The sequence below is a fragment of the Pyxicephalus adspersus genome, chromosome 10 (assembly GCF_032062135.1).
Source record: "Pyxicephalus adspersus chromosome 10, UCB_Pads_2.0, whole genome shotgun sequence".
NCBI lineage: Eukaryota > Metazoa > Chordata > Amphibia > Anura > Pyxicephalidae > Pyxicephalus > Pyxicephalus adspersus.
This window is the reverse complement of record NC_092867.1, coordinates 41,451,560-41,474,306: the sequence shown is the minus strand read 5'-3', so window position 1 is coordinate 41,474,306 and position 22,747 is coordinate 41,451,560. Positions and strand designations below refer to the sequence as shown.

The following is a 22,747-nucleotide window of genomic DNA, read 5'->3' as shown; positions in this document are numbered from 1 at the left end:
GCTACAAAAAAAACTATTGGTTGAATTCGCATCACGTGGGTCGGCGCCGCGTGTCACACCTCGTTCTCAATTGTTCATGCTTTTCCTGAATGCTCCGCCTATGGAAAGCGAAGGATGATTGTGACGTCATAGTATTACACCTAGAACTGGAGATGGAGAAGAATGGTGAGCAGGGGGTGTGTTCCTTGTTTGGTGTTATTGGTGGTGGTCCTTGTCAGTGTAGAATGGGGCGAGGTGGTGGGGTGTTCGGGGTAATAATAGTTGTAGCATTAGGAGAATACCCCACCCTACTGCATGAGGCAAGGGATTAGATATGTCAGGGTATGACGTGCGGTGACGTCACGATGCTGGGTCTTAGCTTTATGTTTACCAGCTCAGTACCTCACCTGCAGCCTTAATATGAAGAAAGGACGTGCGCTCCGGATATTACATATGATGGACAGCACAGGAGACACACAGGGGGCTTATTCTGTTTATTGTGTGATGCCTCTGTCAGACTACCTGCTAATATGCTGTATCAGTGGTGTCCTGGCTCCACCCACAACTTCCTGATTGGATGGCAAAAGATCAGCAGCAGACTTATAAGGTCATCCTTTTGACCATTCCACTTTCTTACCATCAGTTCTCTGTTATTAAATTCACCACAGCACACAGGTGTGAAACCGACCCAAGACCCTGTAGACCATCTATTCCTGAGGGTTATTTAAGTTTTGCCTGATTGACCTCCCATGTGATGAAGACCTCCTCATTTTGTTGCCATTGCCAAGTGGCAGTCAAGGCGCTAAAGCTCTTTTTAGCTACCTGTAGGGGGCACTCTTTCTTCTTACTACCCATACAAGGTGTATTTTATCTTATGGTTTTAGTAGGGGTAGCCCAAGACCTAAAAGTTTTTGAAGGATTCCACAAGGGTCAGCACAGATTTTGTATGTTCTCCCCATGTTTGTATGGATTTCCTGCCATGTACTAAAAACATCCTGGTATGTTAATAGCCATACCATCTGTTTGAATTCGTTCCTCTATTTGAAGGGTTCCTCCGGGGGTAAAAAAAGGTTGAGAAAGGCTTCTGTAGTGTCCTGGGTCATCTCAGTGTGCCGAACAAAGTCTAGAACTTTTCAGGAACCTTAGCATTTACATTAGGCACAGATTTTGTATCTTCTGCTCTTGTTTGTGTGGTTTTCTTAACACATATCAAAAACATCCTGGTAGGGTAATAGCCATACCGCCCTGTATATGTGTCTGATCCTAAAAGCCACGGAGGTCCAGACTTGGTTATTTCTGGTTGGATGAGAGACCACCTGCAAATATCAGGCGCTGTAGCCTATGCAACTTTATGTAAAAAAAAATTTGGATGTACTCATTATTTTAGTTATTTTAGCTCTTATAGTCTGAAGTATTTAGATCATAATTTCCTAATGACATAATTAATTATCATTGCAATCACTTCACACTCCAACCACCAGACACCGATCCAAGCCAAGAGTCAGTTTTTCTATCATCCCATCTAAAATCAATGGCCAAAGTTTGAATGAAAACTGTGTGGGCAAAACTTTACTTCCCACTTTACTTCAGTAAAATCTTTTCACCTATGGAAAAAGTTGGAAAAGCCAGAAAAACTTTTCCAATTACAGTCCCGGTTACCAAGACTTCCTCCTGTGAGGAATCACAGGGAAAATACATAGGTATCTATAAAATGCAGTACGATGACTCAGAGATAAGTGCTTCGACCCTTGCAGCACTGGGTCCCAGGTCAGGACACTATCTGCATGGAGTTTGCAGGTTCTCACTGTGTTTGTGTAGGTTTCCTCAGGGTACTCCGGTTTCCTGCCACATCCCAAAAACATGCAGTTAGGTTATTTGGCTACCTCCCAAAAAATGACTTAGACCAGGGTTCGGCAAACTCCGGCCTTTAGGCCAGATACGGCCTAGCCAGTAGTTCGTTCCGGCCTAACGCCCCCCCCCCGGCTGGATCTGCCAGGGGGTGTTAGGAACCACCGGACCGCCGAAGCTCCGGTGCTGCCTCCTTGCTGTTGCTCCCCCAGTAACCGCGGCCGGCGTTGATACTTCTACCTCCGCGGTAAATAGGAACAGCTCCCCAAAGGGAAATTCTTCTCCTCTGCAATGCATACGGGGGAGAGGGATTTCACTTCAGGGGGCGTTCCCTGGTGGTGGGCAGAGCCATTAGGGTGGGACTATCAAAAACCCATGGGACCAAGGTACACCCATCTACTGTGTGCAGAATTCTGTCCAGAAAAAGTCTTCATGGACAAGGTGCCTCCAGGTATTTTCAACACAACAGCATGAACATTGGAAGTAGCATGATCAGCACTGAACACCATTGCTTTGCATGTTGTAGCTAGATAACAGGTAGAATGATGACCTCATCAGTTTGCTGCTTCTTTATTGTCCAATCACAGACTGGGGGTAGATTGCTAGCCAAGCTGTATTGCTTAGGAGTATAGTATTATTGTATTAAATATATAGAGCTGCATTAATTTATAACTAGATTGTAAACTCTTCGGGGCAGGGTCCTTTGCTCCTGTGTCACTGTCTGTATTTGTCTGTCATTTGCAACCCTCATTTAATGTACAGCACTGCGTAATATGTTGGCGCTATATAAATCCTGTTTATTAATAATAATAATATTAGGATTAATAATAATTATAATAATATTATCTATTTTATCTGCCTAAAGGTATGATTTTTATTTTTGAAGTGGCTGACATGTTGACTTTAATGGAAGCCCTTTTGTCAGGGTCCTGGGAACATTGTAGATGTAATGATGCAGGATATGGAGATCTCAAAGTTCAGCTTAGGAGGAGGAAATGTCATTGGAAAGCAAAGTCATCTGTATTTGTCATATTCCCTTCAGTCCTAACTGATCTGAACCTCTACATATTTGTAGCTGATATTCATGTCTACATTTATGTGACATTTTTCCTTTTTTTATTGTTCATAGTGAAAACCTCCTTCACCTGAACCAAGTCCAAGATTTCTCACTGACTGTAATTTCTGACATCTGTGCGTGAACAGCATTGGCCGGAGCTGCACTTTTCCTAACCAGATGACGGAAGAGCTGCACAAACAATATTAGTTGGTAACCATGGAAAGGGAAATTAAATATCACAGTCCCCCTATATATTAATTTATTACGCCAGGGGGGCTATAGGGGTAGTAGGCATTCCTCACAAATTCCCAACTTGATCCAGGGGTAGTCATTAATGGGGACACAGCTTTTTTTATTAACATTTTTTGCCACTATTATAAGCCCAAAGTCAAAAGTACACCACTTTGGTTGCACATTATTAATAATATGTAAACTGTAAATGTAACAGCATCTACAATACTGAATATTCTGCCATTGCTGAGGAGGCCATTACATTTTTTTTTAAACTTGCCTGAAATTTAGCAGTTATGTGTACATTGGTGATGTCATTTGATGACCCGCTTGGTGTTACCACAAGCAATGGAAACGCTTTCTCTGGGACAAATCACACTGACACTTCCAGCATGGTAGACGACATGCCAGAAAACAAGGATGAAAGTCCTCCCAATGATCTGGAGTCAGAAAGGAAGACCTCTGTACAGCTGTGTCACGTTGAAGACATACAAGCCACAGCAGAAACCAACACCGAAGAGCAAAACATGCATCGACTTAATGCCAACAGCTGGTTCGTTGATCACTTTTTTTTGTTGTTGATAGAATGTTCAAAACACATTGCATAAGATCCAGGTATCTCAGTGCTTAGGGCATTGAAGGTCACAAAAGCAGCAGTGATCTACTGTATACTTTATGTGTTATAGAGTCAAATTTTTAGTTTTACCTAAACTGCTGATTTAAGCTTGTGCTGGGCCCAAAGCAAAGCAGCAAGCCCAATTTAAAGCCCCCTTAGCCACACATGCTCACCTTCTGCACCCTTTGATCATAAATTTGAAGGGACATACCCGGTACGTTGGGTTATGGAGAACATTTGACATTTGACATACTTCTGGCTCAGAAATGTTTAGGGCTCAATGACATCAAATGGGAGTGAGGAGACAAACCCTGTTAAACTCTAGATCTTCTTTTCTGTGCTCACTTGGCTAATGGATCAGTGAAGGCAAATTGAGTATAACTAGATGCCAATGTTGCATTAAAATAAACCCATTCCCCTGCCCTGCATGAGCAGAGCACAGGATCACTTTAAAACTGAATTGTAGCCATTTAGTTCAAAAAGACACTTATTTATTTTAAGGATACTATTTTAAAGTTTTAAGGAAAACACATTGGACATGGTGCCAATGGCCAATGTGGAGGACTTTTGGAGTTTTGGAGGAGGGTTGTGCCAGTGACTTCACTTTAATATCTCCCCACTAACTTCTACATGAGCTGGTCGGTTCTGCTTTTCATGGGCTGCCATTCTAATCAACATGGTAATTACAAATAATTACTGTATATTGTAGAAAATATTTGGGAATCAGAGTATAATTGTATACCTGGCTACAGATCAGTTTTAAATAAATAAATGGGTTAGTTTTCCAAGCAGTGTTTATAAGCAGAAGCAAAAGATATAAAGACATGATTAGCTAAAATAAGGATCATTGAGAAAGAACCACATGTGTAATTTTAAAACACATAGGAGAGTGTGTATATGGGTGTGTTACTATAATGCTTTCTTTTACCGTCAGATCCCTGTTATAGGTTTTTTTTGCAGTCTGCTGAGAAATGTTATCAGCTTCAGTTACATGACCTGTAGATATCACAGCAGTGCTTTTTGTATCTTAATCACTGTCTGTGATCATGTCAGCATGCCATCTGGCACTGCTCCTGTGCCCAGGACTACAACATAAGCTTTGCAGTTTTCTCACCAATTTAAATTACACCAAATCATAGCTCCCCATTGTAATTGTCCAACTAGGTCATCGCTATACAGCCTGTTGTAATTGTTTTTTTTTTTTGCTAAACAACATGTTGTGTTTTTATACATCAAGATATTAGCAGATTTGGGCAAGCAGCCCCTTTGGCTCTCTAATTACAGTTTCAGCATTCAGCTTAGTTACAGACTTCCAGTCATCTACAATATCTGCTCAACCACACTATTCCTACCCATTATACAGCACACATTTCTGTTTTGTAGCCATTTGTCTTGTTGGAATTGTTTATTGTTGGCGTTCTGTTAAAATAAATGTTCATCTTATGCAAGTCTGTGAGTGTCTCATTTTTTTTTTTTATATTCTGTGTTGCTTCCACTGTCCGTACATTTAGTAATGTAATACAAAAGCTGTCAAATAGTGCAATCTGTAATCACCTAAACACCCACCTCAAAAGCCTAATATTTTCTAAACTGGCATTTTCCACTAATTAGGAAACAGTGACACGATTTTTAAATCTGAACAGGTTTAGTTTTGCTGCCTCAAAATTAATAATGTTGTGAGTCATAGAATGGTAGTTTGTAACAGAAGCTTCAGTGACTGCCTAAGCTTTTGCATTTTTACTTTTTTTTTTCACTTTATTCATGGTAAAAAAAAGCAAAAAAACATACAGCAATGGTTTCCCCATAAGGATAGGGGCTACACAAATATAATGAATCAAATTCAGACAATGATTAGTCTAATCGAAGGCTGCGTACACACATGCAATAATTGTCAATGGAAAGAATCTTTCAAGATCCTATCCAGCGACAAAAGACTGATCGATGCATGAACGAGTTCTGCTCTATGGAAAGTGGAGGGGGAGAACGACGGAATGGCAGCCTGCTGCGTTCTCTCCCTTTAACTTTCATTATGATCATTCATGGATCCATCAGGACAGATCCATGAATGACGAGCGTTGTGCACACGCCAGATTCCTGACCGATATCAGCCCTTAGCCTAGAAGTTCATAGTTCCAAACAATTTTTAGAAACTTACTATTAGGACTTCCATGCACATCATAAAGAATTTGACTTGATACTCTGCAGAGGCCTTGTATGTGCCATATGCCTATATAGTCAGTGCACACAAAGCACTGGATAACACATTTGGGCGACTCAGAACCCATCCATGTGCTTGTGTGTTTCATAGCTAAATAGCATTTTGTGTTCATAACAGCCTTTTGTTTCAAAGTGCTATATTTATTTTTTGGTGATTTATTTTTCCAAACACTGCACAAACTGTCCATATACATATGTAAACATTACATTTATTTTTTATGTTTTTTGTGCTGTTACTCTCGGAACTTATCAAGCAAGATAAATTACCCTTTTCCATGTTTTTTATTATATGTATATATAGTTGTAACATTAGGGAAAGTACAGACATAACTAATACAGGTTCAGCTACTTTCACAAAAGTTGGTAAAATTGACACAATTCCAAATTTGTTTACTTATTTTTGGAGGAAATTGCACCTCTATCACTATCACATACCTGTGTAATGTTGGGCTTTTTATAGTGTTATTCAATATGCTGCTAGTATTTACACACCAAACATTATGCTGTGACGGTAACGGAATTTCTTCTGTGTATGTACCTATGAGTGTGTAGGTCACATGTTGAGAAATTCCTTTATGTGATAAAACCTTGCACTGTCACTAAATATGTGCTGACCATGTCCACAGAATATATCACCTCTATGCCAAACCACTTGTAGCCTATGTTAACCTTTTAAAGAACAACTGACATCAGACAGGAAACATTATATACTAACAAAGTGCAAGAGATGTAGAACGAATGTTTGGTTTTATTGAAAGGGCAAGTCTGGCCAAAAGAAATTTTGTAATCATAGTTGGGCCTTTTGCGGGTATTGTCCTCCACTAGCTTCATATAACATGAGCTTTCTGATTTTGCTGTTTATTTTGCAAAGTTGAACATTTTAAAGCTCAACTCTGGATATCTTCAGTAATACATTTTTGGAGTGGATAATAATGGAAGTGGAGAAGGCACCGCGGCACCACTGGTATTCGCAAGGAGCAGGAAAATGTATTTACCATTTTTGAAGGCAGTAGAAATTAAAGTATATCAATGCAAGAGGCAAAATCATAAATTCCTAAAAGTGTTGTGCTTTAGTTTGTTCTTCCCTATTTTCATTGCTGCTCTTTGGCTGTTTTTAAGAATGATATTCAAAATTATGACAGGATCAGCAAAATAACATACATTAATAGTGTACCTGTAGATACATTATATGACCAAAAGTCTGTGGCAGCATGGTCATCGCATCTATATAAGCTTCCCAGGCATCCCATTCCAGAACCATCGGCATCTATATCCAGTTGTTATCCTTTCCCCCTACTCACCACCACCTCTTCAACTTCCATTCCAGTCTTAATGGAAAGATTTTCGCAGGATTTTGCAGCATTTCTGTGAGAATATGAAGTTTATTAGCCAAAAGAGAGTTTTGTGATTTTAGAAACTTGTTCACCAGGTCTTGTTAGGCAATCTGTGTTCCAGTTTTTCCCAAAGGTGTTTTAAAGGTTTGAGGTCAGGGCTGTAAAAGCTACTCAAGCTCCTAATAAACTCATCAAGCCAAAAACTGGCTTTACATACAGGCACAGGCATGCTAGAACATAAGGGTCACATTCTTCCCAGGTACCAAACTTGTACCGTGAGCTGTAGATAAAGTAATTTTAGACGTGTTTCTCAAAGACCTAAAAGGCAATTTCAGGAGTTCCCCATGTAAAAGGTTGAGATACACTGGTATGGATGGTAATACTGAGTGCCAGCTTTACCTTTAGCCCTGCATAGGTGTATAGATACCTCTTTTAGGGACTCTGTCAGAGATTTTAAAACAATGGGTTGTGCGTTGTTTTCCTTAAGTTGGCTTATTCATAGACTTGCATGCTAGAAATAAACAGTAATGCAAATCAATTATAATTCTTATATTGTAAATATTTTTTGAGTCTATGGGCCTGATTTATTAAAGCTCTCCATTGCTTAAGGGAATACACTTTCATCAGTGAAGCTGGGTGATCCAGTAAACCTGGAAAGGATTTGGTCCAGGATTGACAACAATTGCTAACAAATAGCAAATGACTTTTAAGAAAACGATCCCAGGTTTGCTGGATCACCCCGTTTCACTGATGAAAGTGTATTCTCTCCAGCCTTGGAAAGGTTTAATAAATCGGGCCCTATCTGTCTGTTCTTTAGCACACACCTTTTATATTTACACACATATAAAATATGACTTAACTTTTTTCAGCAGCATTCTGAACATTTATTTCAGAAATAGGAGCTTAGTTGCCTAAATCTATGGAATTTAATTGTGGAAATTTGACGTTTATGTTACATCCTGTTGCAACATGTACTGTCAAGAATTACTTCTCCTCTATCACACGGGGGTGCTCTTTGTTAATATATAACATAAACATATCTACTGTAGAAAGAAACATTCTGTATAGATAACGTGTTCTTATATTAACCTAAGTTGCATATTTTCCTTTAAAAATATTTAGTACTAAAAGGTCAGTGTTATCTAAATTTAAAGGCCCAAAAGTCAAAGTTTGCACCCAACAGTTAAGTGCATGGCTGAATTGGAGTTAATAATTTTTGATACCATTTTTTTAGTTCCACTTTGCAATAGATTACAGAGGGAATAGGGAGGTGTGTGACAAGGTGTGTAAAATGAACTGTGAATTTGAGGAACAAACTGGCTAGAAGGCATGTGGTAGAAGCAGGGGGGGGGGTAAACAGTATGTAGGGGGAGAGTTTGGAAGAGTAGAATGCTTCTTTCTATTATAAGTGAGTTGAAGGGAAAGAAGGCATGTGCTATGAGCTGGGGAATAAACTGGATGGAAAGCATGCCTAGTAGCACCTTGCCCTAACACCTTTTCCTCTCCATCATTCTGGCCCTTATCCTCCAGCTATCTTGCCCTATGTAGCCTTCCTCCCCAGCTACATGGTCCTTCTGTAGTGTTACTTCCCCAGTTCCCTGGCTCCCCTACTGCCCCCAACTCTATGATCCCTCTGCAGCCCTTCACACATTACTTTTTGTGGGCCTCTCAGAATCACTGTCAGACATTTCAAAAGTTTGTAACCAATCCATTATTTGTAACAGAGGGGTTGTTAGCCCGGCTGCAGCTCCATTTTTTGCCAGATCACAACAGTTAGTTATTTGTGGGGCCCAGCATTCCACCACAGGTGTCCCTAGGTTGTCACTTTTGAGGGCCACTCCCTGAACCAAGATAAATGGAGCTCTGGCTTGCTGTTTCAGCACAATTAGTGGTCAACAGAGTCACTGAAGCACCAGCATATCACAAACAATTTTAGGGTGTCAGTGGTCAACCCTAATAGCTGCTGGATGGATACGGTTGAGTTTTTGGTAAAGAGTTGGAGGGAAGATGAGGTTTTATAGCTAAGTTTGTCTGAGTTTGAGGAATCCTGGGCTGCACAGAGAATGATTTTGTTACAGATACCCTTCCTCTGATATATAGATACTACCATATTATTTTACAGAAGATATTCTTTTAGTATAGTCTATCACAGTTTGCTTTAATCAACTTTAATGATTATAGGTGCCTAATAATTGGAGATTTCTTGTTTATGTGACAGCATGAAAAATTAACATTTTCCAATAAGGACGTTTATATGATTGTAATCTCGGGTCCGGCAGTGGATAGGCTACAGGATAAAGCAGATATAAAGTTAATATTTTATGACCGAGTTAAAAAGGTTTGAACTTTTATACTTTTACTGATTTCTGTGTCTGCAATGAGAATATATCCCTGCCTTAGTAACAGGAAAATCTCTGCAATGTGACCCTAATGATAGAATTTGATACCTGGGTCTCCCATTACGCTCTGTTGTTCTATTCACATGCAGGGACACAATTGTGACATATGGTTCCAAGAATGGATCAACAGTCAGGAAGACTGGCATGGTGTTAAAAAGTTTACAGAAGACTGTAGGAAAGAAAAGACCATAGGACTAGTCAGGAGAAGAACATATAAATTATATGCACAGTGTTCTGGCTGTTATTTGAACCCGGGACCCTGATGCTGCAATGTTTTTGTTGTTGCCATGAATAAAAAGATGGGTAACTTTTATCAAATTTAGAGAATAAAAGCATGGCTTCTTGTAAGAGGACCTTAGAAGGAATTTTATGTAAATTTAATAATTACCCTTATCCTAAATTTATATGTGTTTCCAAAATCTTTGTGGCTTTTGGCAGGTCCAATCTTTGGATGTTGGTACTGGAGGTGAGTAGGGTATGCAAGAAGTTCTAATCAAAATCAAATGGACAGACAAGAACTCGGGACAGCTATTTCATATTTTTATTTAGTGTTACTTATGTCTTCCTACGCTCATCCCAAGGGAGCTCCAGACATGTGGGTGCAGCCATTATTTGTGTAGAATGTGTGGGGTTCGCCTGACTCCAGCCTGTGAATCACTAATGGAGGAAATGTAAGAAACCCCAGAGACAATTATGCCATGTCTTTAGGGAGAGAACATCCTCCTTCACAGTAAAAAGGACAGTCTGTATCCACAAAATTCAACTATATTCAAAGATATTTATTAAATATTTTTCCCTTTCTTTCAGACTTCCTTATGTAACTGTGTAAATGAAGTACTAACAATACATGTACCATGAAAATTATTTTTATCGAAGGTGTGAAACAGACATCTCTAAAAGGATAAAAGCTCTGAAGTTTAGCTTAAAAATGGCTTTGATACTGACAAAGTTAATTATTTTAAGTAATAGGGTGGAATAAAATGTAAACGTTTAAAAAGTGCAAGCAGACAGGTCCCTTTTACAGAAGAGGCAATTGCATAGATGTATGAACTACCTGCAATATATACAGCAATACATTTGTTGTTTGTATTATATGATTATTATTATTACCATTAATATTTAATGTTAGAAAACACATAGATAAAATTTTAGGGGAATTTCGTATGTTTTTGTGTGGGTTATATTTTTTTTATAGCATAGGGTTTGGTTACATTTAAGTTCTTGTCTAAATAGGAATGAGTATGACCTTACTTTATTCAGTATAACATCAAGGATTCTATGTTTCTATTTTATTAAAAGGATTTAATTGGCTGCCTATTCACAGGGAATTGTGCCTGAACTTGGTTATTGGGTCATTTTGTTTTCATAGGGTATAGCTTTTGCTTCCTAATGGCAAATCTCAATGTACTTGTCACGAACAAGACACTAGACAGGAGGTGGACCCTCTGTGCTACCAGCACGTTAGCTGAGGTGATATCAGAGGCGCAGAGTCTAAGGCACCGCCCGGTGTTCACCAGAGCACCCCGCAAGGGGTGTAGGGCTTTGCTGCGAACTGTAGCAGCTGACAGTTAAAGATAACCAAGGGGCAGTACAAAGTCGACAGGCAAATTCAAAAACCGAAAACAGGACCGGGTCAGGGCAGGCAGAGAACAAGCACAGTCAGGAGAAGCCAAGGTCAGGAACCGGAAACCAGGACTGGAAACTGAATACACGCAGGAACCTCGGGTAGTAATACCTGTTGCTGAGGCAACAGGTGTCTGACTGAGCCCAGCATATATAGGGAGACTGACAGGCTAGCTGGGCGGGGACTAGGAGGACAGGAGACAATCAACTGGTAGAAATGGCTCAGCAACGCCCCTAAATGCAGAGCAGCTAGAGCAAGGTGGGAACAGCTGCTGCAAATCAGACAATATCAGGAGGACAACAAGTACCAGATCAGCAGTGCTGCTGATCTGTGACAGTACTCCCCCTTAGGGCCCCTCCTCAAAAAAGATCCCCCCGGTTTCTTGGGAAATTGCTTATGAAAGTCCTTCACCAGCAGAGGGGCATCAAGGTCAGTGTGAGACACCCAAGAACGTTCCTCCGGACCATAGCCTCTCCAATGAACCAAATATTGTAATTTGCTCCAAACTAATCTGGAGTCAGTGATGGACTCGACCTCAAATTCCTCTTCAGAGCCCACCTGGACAGGAAAAGAAGGAGGGGATTTGCAGGAATAGTGGTTGAGGATCAGGGGTTTCAAAAGAGACACATAAAAGGAGTTGGGAATCCGAAGACTGGGGGACAGACGCAACTTGTAAGTCACCTGATTGACCTGGGATAGAACAGGAAAAGAACCAAAAAACGGGGGGGCAAGTTATAGGATGGGACCCGTAGATGCAGGTGTTTTGTGGATAACCAGACCTTATCTCCTGGCACAAATCTGGGGGCAGGTCTTCTCTTTGTATCAGCCCACTTCTTGTGGTGAAGAGAAACTTCTTTGTGTAATGCCTTCTGCGCGTCCTCCCAAACTTTGTGGAAGCTGGCTCTGACTTCTGCTGCGGCTGGGACCTTAGAACCAGACCGAATAGGTGGAGGTACTCTGGGGTGACACCCATAAGTCATGAAAAAAGGGCTGAAACCCGTAGACTCACTGACACGACTATTATGAGCGATTTCGGCCCAAGGGAGTAACTCACTCCAATTATCCTGCCTTGCAGATACATAGAAACTAAAAAATTGTTCCAGGCATTGATTGACTCTTTCAATCTGGCCGTTGGATTGTGGAGGGTAAGCCGAGGGGAAATCCAGCTGACTCTCCAGTAGGCGACACGGCCCTCCAGAACCGAGATGTGAACTGTACCCCTCGATCTGAGACAATACTAGAGGGGAGACCATGGACACGGAATACTTCCTGAAGGAAACTTTTGGCCAAAGCTGGAGCTGAAGGAAGTCCTTTCAAAGGAATGAAATGAGCCATCTTAGAAAATCGGTCTACTACTACCCAAATGACGGTAAAGCCATTCGGTAAGGGTAGGTCAGTGATGAAGTCCATGGAGATATGAGTCCAAGGGCATTTGGGCACTGACAGAGGAAGGAGGGAACCAGAAGGTAACCTTTTAGGGACTTTACTTTCTGCACACTTGGAACAGGAAGCAATAAAATCTTTTATATCTTGCTTTAGAGTTGGCCACCAGTACTGGCGTGAGATGAACTCAAAGGTCTTCCGTAGCCCTTGGTGGCCAGCAATCTTGGAATTGTGCCCCCATGCCAGAATACGGGAACAGAGGGACTTCTTTACAAATTGCTTCCCAGGAGGGATGTCCTTCAAATGTTCTGGAGCCGCCAGGAGAATTCTGGAAGGATCTATAATGTGCGCAGGTTCCTTCTCTGTATCTTCAGCGTCAAAAGAACGAGACAGGGCAGCGCTTTAGTGTTCTTAGAGCCAGGGTGGAAAGTAAGTGTAGGAGCCACGATGGAGGAGTAACCCTTAATGAACTGTCTATAGTAATTGGCAAAGCCAAGGAACCTTTGGATAGCCTTGAGACCTTGAGGTAATGGCCACTTCAGAACAGCCGAAACTTTCTCGGGATCCATACGCAACCCCTGATTGGAGACTATGTAACCTAGGAAAGGCACTTCAGAGAGTTCAAAGAGACATTTCTCCAGTTTGGCATACAGGCGGTGCTCTCTGAGACGTTGAAGCACAGTCCTTACATTTCTCTGATGCGAAGGAAGATCCCTGGAAAAGATTAGGATATCGTCCAAGTAGATGACCACGCAGGTGTAAAGCAGATCATGAAGATGTCGTTTAAAAGTTTTGAAATACTGCAGGGGCATTACAGAGCCCAAAGGGCATGACAAGATACCCATAATGTTCATCACGAGTATTGAACGCAGTCTTCCACTCGTCCCCTTCCTTAATTCGGATAAGGTTATAGGCCCCATGCAGATCCAACTTAGAGAATATGGTGGCACCTTGAATACGGTCGAACAGCTCCGAGCTGAGGGGTAATGGATATCGATTCCTGACAGGTATTTTGTTCAGACCCATGTAATCAATACAGGGACACAGGGACCCATCTTTCTTCCCAACAAAAAAGAATCCTGCGCCCGCAGGTGAAGTGGATTCGCGAATGAACCCTCTTTCAAGGTTTTCCTTAATATATGCTGTCATAGCCTGGGTCTTGGGTCTGGACAGGGGACAAACTCGACCACGGGGAGGCATAGTACCAGGCAAGAGATCAATGTAGCAATCATAAGGACAATGGGGTGGCAGGCTCTCTGCCTTTTATTTGAAGAAGACGTCCTTAAAATCTTGATAGGAGTCAGGAAGACCAGGCAAAGGTGCAGTCTCTGTCAGGCAGACAGTCCATGCAGGTGCAATTCTCTGCAGGCAGTAAGAGCTCCAGGATAGAATGTCTCCAGAAACCCAGTCTATCACTGCAGAGTGCTGGAGAAGCCAGGTCATACCCAAAAGGAGTTGGTTCACTAGCTGGAGCATTACTAGAAACTCCAGAGTTTCAAAATGGAGCACCCCCACCCTGTGGCCTGGTTTTGAAATGGATGGGCTCAGGAATGACTGTACCGTTAACTATGGAAATAGGGATAGGGTTATCCAGAGCTACCAGTGGAATCCGATGCTTGAAAGCGAAACTCTGGTCCATGAAATTGGCGTCGGCTCCAGAATCCAGATAAGCCTCGGCCCAAACAGTCTGGACAGGGAAGAACAGCTGCACTGTAAATGTAATCTTGGACGAGGGAGTACAAAACAATGGACCTAGGGAATACTCACTGCCATTCCCTAGGTCAGGGCTTTTGGGTGCCTGAGAGGACAGTGATTCCTGTAATGTCCTTCGCCCCCACAGTACAGACACAGGTGTTGCACGCAGCGACGTGTACGCTCCGATAGTGGGAGTTTGGATCGATTGGTATCCATGGGCTCTGGAGAAGATCCGGTAGACTCAGATGATTTGGGTACTGGAAGGGAGATTAGCGGGGAATGGGCTGCATGTTCCTGGCCACGTTCTCGGAGGCGTCGGTCAATTCTGATAGCTAGGTGCATGGCAGCCTCCACGCTCTCAGGTGGAGGGTAGTGTACCAGGGTGTCCTTAATCTTCTCAGCTAGGCCTAGCCTAAATTGGGAATGCAGAGCGAATCTGCAGACCACCTGCGAAATTCAGCGCAGTACTCCTCTGCGGACCTGTGTCCCTGGCGCAGGGCATGAAGGGCAGATTCAGCAGAAGCAGCTCGATCTGGGTCATCATGGAGCAGACCAAGTGCATGGAAAAAAGCATCCACAGAGGCTAGAGCTGGATTTCCTGGAGGCAGACTGAGGCCCAATCCTGAGGATCGCCTTGCAATAAGGATATGACCAGACCTACTCGCTGTTCCTCAGTGCCTGAGGAAAACGGACGCAGGCGAAAATACAGTAGGCAGGAATTTTTTAAATTGGAAAAGTGCTTCTGGTCCCCAGCGAAGCGATCAGGTAGGTTCATCTTAGGTTTGGCTGCAGGTGAAATATTAGCTGGAGAGGGGAGTGGAAGCAACGCTGCATAGCAGGGAGGTCTGGAGTTCCTTAAGGCGAGTTGATAAATCCTGCAGCACCTGTACAACTTGATTTGTTTGAGCCTCCTGTTGTTCAATTCATGGCTCCAGGGCTTGCACAGAGCTGGGTAGAGGAATGTCAGCGGGATCCATGGCCTCAGCAAACTATCACGAACAAGACACTAGACAGGAGGTGGACCCTCTGTGCTACCAGCACGTTAGCCAAGGTGATATCAGAGGTGCAGAGTCTAAGGTACCGCCCGGTGTTCACCAGAGCACCCCGCAAGGGGTGTTGGGTTTTGCTGTGAACGGCACCCAGGTTGCGCCCCTCAGATTCACCCGTGCAAGTAGCAGCTGACAGTTGGAGATAACCAAGGTGCAGTACAAAGCCGTCGAGCAAATTCAAAAATCGAAAACAGGACCGGGTCAGGGCAGGCAGAGAACTAGCACGGTCAGGACAAGCCAAGGTCAGGAACCGGAAACCAGGACTGGAAACTGAATACACGCAGGAACCTCGGGTAGTAATACCTATTGCTGAGGCAATAGGTGTCTGACTGAGCCCAGCATATATAGGGAGACTGACAGGCTAGCAGGGCGAGGACTAGGACAGGAGAGAATCAACTGGTAGAAATGGCTCAGCAACACCCCTAAGTGCAGAGCAGCTAGAGCAAGGTGGGAACAGCTGCTGCAAATCAGACACTATCAGGAGGATAACAAGTACCAGATCAGCACTGCTGCTGATCTGTGACAGTACATAATAATTTTTTTTTAATTAAACAAATATGTCATTCAAATTCAGATAATTGTTAAAAAAGGGAAAAAAAATCAAAGGTATTTGACGTATGAACCTTTTCAACCTGAGCTATGTGTTGATAGTACATGTACACTAGCTTGTATACTGCACCTGCTCAATGGATATATTTTTACTTTTCTGTAACAAAGAATATACTACCTAACTTTATGTTCACAGTGGTGGAGTGGTTGCAGTGGGGTTACGACTTCTTTATCCTTCTGAATTGCTTCCTCAGGTGACATGTAGCATTCTCACCTGCAGCCACCCAAACAATATGAATGGGGCAGCAATGAGCAGTTCAGTGTAGGTGGTTCAAGAACCAGCTCACCATTACAGGCAGCAAGGTGTCAGATGCCAGGAACCCCATGGCAATGCCTGTTACTGCCACCAGTGTGAACATAGCTAAAATGTGTGACCTTCAGAGTGTAATGGAAGGACCATATATTGTACTTCTATTTATTTAAACTATTGAGTCTTGTGTTTTATCTATCATGGGTCATCTGCTTAACTTGTTATTCCTCAAGAAGATTTAAATGGACCTTGACTAAAAGAAAACCACAGTTGTTAAAGTCAATTAAAATTGCCTAGATATAAATCTGATTTTTTGGGGGTTCAGTCAAACCTGAAACAATGATGCTATTAACCATGTGACAATTACCTGAAAACCTTAGCTGTATACTCATTCTGGGTCAATGATGTAATAAAGTCAGAGGACCAGAACACCAACTAGGCAAGCTTCAGGTTAAAAGGCAACTAGCCTTAGGATCACACTGAAATTCAGTTCAGATATTATTGCTGTATAAGGCATGCAGAGACTGGGGTACATAATGACCTCAGGAATGGGCCCTAGGTCACATTTGTTGGTTCTGCACAATCTGGCCTCGACACTATAAGACCTATGAGGACCTTCATTGCTCATTTACTAAGAAGAGAAGTTAAAAAGAACCTTAAGGAGGACATATAAGTAAGAAATTTATGTAAGCTGCCTTGGCAGAACTCATTGTAAGAATACTAATTACCTGGATGTAACGCTGATCTCTTGGCATCAGTAGTGTCAGTCACACCTGAAACAAGTATGCAGATAACTGTGTGACCATCAGCTGAATACTTGAGCTATATACTCATTCTGGTGCAGTGATTAAAAAGGTAATAAAGGCTGAGAATTAGAACACCAACCAGATTAGCAGTGGCAGCCTAAATCATCTCTTAATGAAAGGTCCTCTTTAATGTATGATTTGAATACTTGTATGATGCATAAGAGTTCTCTATCCATCTATACTACGGATATGTCACCTTTATATTTATGTTCGTCATGTTATTATTAGCATTTCCTATTTACCTCAGATATGTTTTGGCTAACCTCCATTTGGTCTTTAAAAGATATATAGCATGATTTTACCAGTGCAAAGAGTACATGTTTAAACAATTTTTATCTCCAGATCGCCTACTAGTTTCCCAGAAAAGGTTAGAAAAGAGAAAAGTTAGTTTACTTTTAGAGCTCTTCATTCTTTGAAAATATGAACTACAAGAAAAAATAACAAGGTTTTAACACTGTGTTAACTTTGGTCCTTCAATTTCCAAATACAAATTTATATATACAAAGTAAACAGTAAAGTAAATATATAGAGCTAAAAAAGTAATGCTCTAAAATGCCATGTGACAAGGATGGCCATGATAAATAGTAAATATGGCCAAAAACTTCGAAGAATGTTTCAACCTAATATTTCTTTAGAAGGAATTTTTTTTTTATGGATACAAGTATACTAAATTAACCACACCAATATTATGATCTGCATTTTGCCAAAGAGAGGTCAGATTGGAAATAAAGATAATATATGATGGGCTGGGGGCCAATAAATGGAGAAGAACGTGCAGGCATGAACATCTGTAGGGCATTATACATCTATCCATGCCATGGTAAGATCTGTGGTCATAGCACCAACCTGGTAGAGGAACGTCTTACAGTGCTGAGTTCCTTTGCTGGAAAATGTGTTGTGCTTACTGTATATGTTAAAGGAAGCTGAATAACTAGTATTATTAGTAATATTTAGCTAGTATTTTATTTTAGAGTCTATATATTTATATCCTGTTCAGTACTTTTTTTAGTTCTCCTTTTTTTAAATGATATATTGATGAACTCCAGCCACCTTTGAACTATTTAATTCCTTTATCTCCATTAAATAATTAATTGTGTGTTAAAAATTAATAGCTTAATTTTGTTTACTTTGCCTTCCCTTCTTCTTCCTTGCACCCCTCATATTAATTAAGAATAATATTATTAAAAATATATAGGAAATTTGGTTATTTTTAACTAATTAATTATGTGGACCTGTGGAAAGGCCACCTGTCTTCAATGGATGTCTGTGTAACATAGGGACCATGCAGGAGCATAATTAGGTGACAGGGGTACTCTGGTCTAAACCCAGGACTTCTATGGCTAAGTCTCCAGGAATTATTTTATCAAAAGCTACAGATTAAAAAAAAATTGGTTTTGGAAAATAAATTATTATTTTTAATTATATTTTAGTGAATGGGTGTACATCTGCTTCATAAGACTTAAACAATGGACTAAATTTCTGGTAGATGTTGTCACTTTATTCTCCGAAGTTTCTCGTGTTTCCAAAGCTTTGCGTCAGAGGTCTACTATCTAACAAATGTCTGTGACTTAGTTCAAAAATAGCCATATCCAACATACTTTTAATGGGAAAACAGATGTGATGTAGCTTACAGAAAATTAGCTACAGAGAATACATGAGAAAAATGAGATCCACAAAGGAATACTGAATCCAGAGAAATGGTATTAGTAGGTTATTGGAGAAGAACTTTTCACTGAAGGCAATAATAAACATTACTGTCATCCCCCCTAAAAAAAATTAGTGAGAATAGTAGTCACGAAGTGTAACTTGCAATTCAGAGACTCCATTAAGGAGGTTTCCTAAAACTAATATATTTGATTTTGAGTATAGAAAATATTGTTTATTGGCAGTAAAACCTTTACTAAAATAATGAAAACATACAAGGGCGTGAACAATGGTTATATTATGAGGGTTTGTTTATTGAAGGGTGGCCTTTACCTTTCATATATTTCAACTGATACATCAGTTTATTAATTTTGGTAATTGCGCTTCAAGCAAGATCCTCTTATTTAATCCCTCCACCTCCATCCCAGTAAGTAAAAAGAAATAAAAGTAAATAAATATACTTATGTTTTAGCGAGTTTTGTATTCTAAAAAGGTGACATCACTCTTTTTTCTGACAAGGTCACGGGAAGTCCTGAGTAGCATAAATCTCGACTAATTACCATCCAACCCAGGGCATCTTCATTTTTTTACATTTATAGCATAATTTTGGCATGGGGTGGATACCAAAAAATAGGTGTTTTTTGTGAAAAATCATCCTTTAGTGTGTATAGATAGATAGTAATAAGTTCAGGCTAATACCTAGAAAAGTTGACAGTGTCTCTTACATGTAGAACAGAGGTTGCAGGTATATTTGTAAAAAAAAAAGAATATTGCAAAGAAAAAATGGTTAATATTCTCATTTTTTTCCTCTCTCCCATTTCAGGTGTATTGCAGTTGTTACAATTGTTCTCTGTCTTCTCTTTTTTCTGTACTACTGCTTTTAAATTACTGGTACCTCATTACACTCATCTTCAACCTACTACTCCCTGTTCATTCCTACTGAAGTTGGCAGAGTTTACCTATGGCCCTTCTTCCATCTTTTTGGACTGAGAATTAATCTAAAGCTGCCATTATAGGAAGTGTAACAGGAAAATCTGAAGCTTTCGCTTTCTTTGAAGAACCTCTTTGCAGTAACTGAAAAAATACCAAATGCACCTTATATTTTAATCTTTCTCTTAAAACAAATATTGCCTTGGAAACCCACCCTTATATCAGTATTACTAAGTTTGATTTTTTAAATAGAAGAAATCTCATACAGAGCAAGCTATATGTAGAAGGCAAACATTATGGTTTCCATTTTTAATGTGGCTAAGAAAGATGAAAGCAGCCTCCGGTTGTTTGCATCGGTCACCTGAAGAACATGGTGTGATCATTGTCTAGTGTGGTGACATAGGATGAATTCTTTCAATGTGCCGTGACCAGACAGTATTCAAACAGGAGATTACCAACCAACAGCACAGAGAATACTACTGAAGCCATTCTACGGATGTATGCCATTCCAATTGAGCCTAACTTGGAACATATATATAAAAAAAGCTAAAATCATGGGATACCATTCCTTTTTTTTTCACTGATGACTTCTTCTGTCATCTGCTTGGTGGTATCAGAAACAACCTGCAATGGGACTGTTCATTGTCCCAACATCAATCAATCAAGTGCCATGACGTGCAAGAAATACCTCCAAATACATTACTCAAATTACTTGTTGAAAAATGGTACCATCTGAACTTACCAAATCCAACACAGCAAAAAAAAGTTTACTTTTTGAAGTCAAGGTAATTGTTCTGTTGTGTTATGGCATATCTTGAATCTTTTAATTGGTAACTTATTTTTGAAAAACAGACGACTAGGTTGGAGAAGGTGAATCTAGGGCTTTAAAAAGAACATACAGTAGAAATAAATATTTTTCCAAATATAAATAAAAGATAAAAACTGTCCAAGAAAGTAAAAAGGAAAGCGTATTGTTAGCAGGACTCAAAACACCATATAGAGCATAGAAAGAGCATTGAGAAAGTATCCATTTATAATAGAGGTTGCGTGACCACAGACATGCATAAATAGTGAAGTATTCCACCAGATTTATGTAGCATCTGCCTTTTCGGGACTTCTACCTCTTAACTTGTTCCAGCTATATTCCTTCATAACAAGGAAAACTCTTGCTTACAAGTCTGTCTCTATCTTTTTATGATTGGCTATTTGATGGAATAGTATATGGGAATGATTTAACAGAGGAAGAAGGAAAGGATAAACTCAAAAGCAGAATGAAAAGGGTAAAATATATACTGGAACATATTCATTATAATACATAGGGATTTTGTAAAGGAAAATAAGATAAGAAATGGTGGGATTGAAACTTGTCATTTCCTTTGGGACAGGTCATAGCTTCTGCAGGCAAAACAGCCTAAAAAGCTTAAATCAAACCTGTGCTTTGGTCAACCAGAGTAAAAAGCAAAACATTTCTACTTATCTCTCCTTCCAGGAATCATATGCCTGCGCCCCCAACTTCGTGATTCAACTTGGTTGGAAAAAATATCTTGTACTTCTGGGTATAGATTAGCATGTGAGTTTTATCCTTTCCTCTTATGTGACAATACTGATGCTTGACCTCTGGCACATCACTGTAATGGGGACAGGGAGACCATCTTCAGCCCTTTGTAAGCTCTGCCCAGGGATTGAAAGGAGCAATGGGGGAATTATGAAGAGTTGGGGGTGCAATAAAGCAATTTTTGCTTTTCCTATTATAACCAAAACACAGGTTTCCCAAACCTACAATTTGAGGCGTATGTATACTTCTATTTTTGACCTATGCTAGCTTCTGGATTGTCATACTGATGCTTCAGTATTTTCTAGTTACTGACCTGGAACAAGCAGGTAACACAGGCAGCTAGGCCACAAAGAGACTAGCTATGGCAGCTTCCTATTTCTTTATGTGTACCTAAGGCTTAGTCTACAAGAACGTTTTCCTTGGTGTTTAACCTGAGGCTTTTAAAGCCCATGTTTGAAATCCCAAAGCATTCCAATTGGCTAATCTACACCAGAACGTTTCCTTGAGGCACGTTTATGAGCTTTATCCTAAACGTTGCTTGCAACGTTTAAAAAATTAAACCGCTAAGTTAAAGCTGGAAAAAGTGGGGAAACACTTCCATTGACTTCAATGGGACGTTTTCACATGTTTTTAAGCCCTTAAAACGTAAGTAAGCCATTAAAAACGCGGGAAAATGCAAAAAGGCAAGGTTTAAACGCTAACAAAAAGTGCTTAAAAACACATATAAATGCAATAGGAATGTTTATATGTGTTTTTAAAATTGTCCTTGTAGACCAGCGGTCGCCAAACTTTTCAGGTCCACGGACCACTAAAATCACCGGCTCCCGACCGCACAGAAACCTCCCCCACAGTGACGTCTTTATGACATAACACCGCCCACTCTCCCATCGCAGATCTGAGCCTGCATCCCGATCTGGGGATGCAGCGACCAGAGCGGACCCCCAAAATTTTCTTGCAGACCACCGGTTGGCGACCGCTGGTGTAGACCCAGCCTAAATTATGTAGTTGCCAAAAAAGTATTTACATGGTATTTACAAAGGAAATATGTTTGCTATTGCAACAGTTTATTTGGAATTATTAAAATGTATGCACCAACTTTCTCAATGCCAAGTGGTGCAAACAGGCTAAAACAAGATAAAATGATTGATTCCAGGAAATTTTAAAGAGCATTTATGGTAGAAACACCACCTCTACAAGTTTTTACAAAACGTCTTCTTTAGAACATATTTTTATTTTGTGGGGGGGTGGTATCAGGAGCAATTTCCATTCTTGACTGCCCACTATAGTGGCCTATAGTGGCATGACACACATAAATTCCCCTTAATCACAATACCTAAGAGTGTAGAAGCACTGTAATTAAGGTCAATGGTTTAGGATACATAAAAAAGATGTGTGTTAATGTACTGTATTTCTGTGATGAAGCAAAAAAAAAAACAAATCTACCTATTTAGCACAGGTACTTTTATATAGGTAAAACCAGAAACCAGTGTGTTCCAGAAATTTAGGTTATTGTACTTGGAA

General features: G+C 40.4%; 1 long non-coding RNA gene across 1 annotated transcript; it reads left to right on the top strand.

The window, feature by feature from the left end:
- Positions 1 to 45: 45 nt before the first annotated feature.
- On the top strand, positions 46 to 22,741 carry LOC140339226 (uncharacterized). The gene is made up of 3 exons (XR_011922407.1): positions 46 to 165; positions 2,957 to 3,668; positions 19,565 to 22,741. It is a non-coding gene; the product is annotated as an uncharacterized lncRNA (long non-coding RNA).
- The last annotated feature ends 6 nt before the right edge of the window (positions 22,742 to 22,747 follow it).